Below are 672 nucleotides of genomic sequence, written 5' to 3'. Positions count from 1 at the left end.
CAGTTGGGCCTGTGTTTTGTGCTCTTCCCAGGTCCGAGCAGCTCAGATGATGAGGTGTTTGGCAAGCGCCAATGCTGCGACTTATCGCCTCCCCGCCACTCAGTTATCTGGGTGTAAAACTGGCGCACCTTCTCAGGCAAATGTTGACCGTCCAGACCCCCAAGAAGTTTTAGTTAGCAAAGAAGCCTGTTTACAGTTTTATAGATAATGTCTCTCTGGGGCTGCGATTGCCCCCTTCCGGCTCTGGCTGCCTGTCACCGGAGGGGGATGGTCTGCAGCCGGCTATCTCTGTTCAGTCCTTTGTTCCGTGCGCGGGCCTGGCAGTGTCTTAGGTTGGGGCTGGCTTTTCGCATGGTAGATATCCCACAGTCTGGTTTGCTAGCCCAAATTATTTTGCTCAGATAGTGCTCAGGGTATTCAGGCCAGATTCTTACTCTCAGCGATGCAGCCCGCGCCGCACCTCCCTGCCCAGCCCCCGCTTGCTAATGGCGTGTGCAGGTGTCTGCGCCGCTTCTCCGCTGGGGGAGTACCGTAGGGCTCACAATCTGCGAGTTTTAATTGTTTATTTATTTTTTCTCCCTGTTATGTTGCCCTCTGTGCTTCCAAGGCTCGGCACAGATTCGGCAGTGAGAAGGTTTCCTGGTGTTTGGAAACTTCTCTCTTTTTTAAGAC

Source organism: Bison bison, unplaced genomic scaffold (genome assembly GCF_000754665.1).
Source record: "Bison bison bison isolate TAMUID 2011002044 unplaced genomic scaffold, Bison_UMD1.0 scf7180017863975, whole genome shotgun sequence".
NCBI lineage: Eukaryota > Metazoa > Chordata > Mammalia > Artiodactyla > Bovidae > Bison > Bison bison.
The sequence above is the reverse complement of the archived record's forward strand: the minus strand, read 5'-3'. Positions refer to the sequence as shown.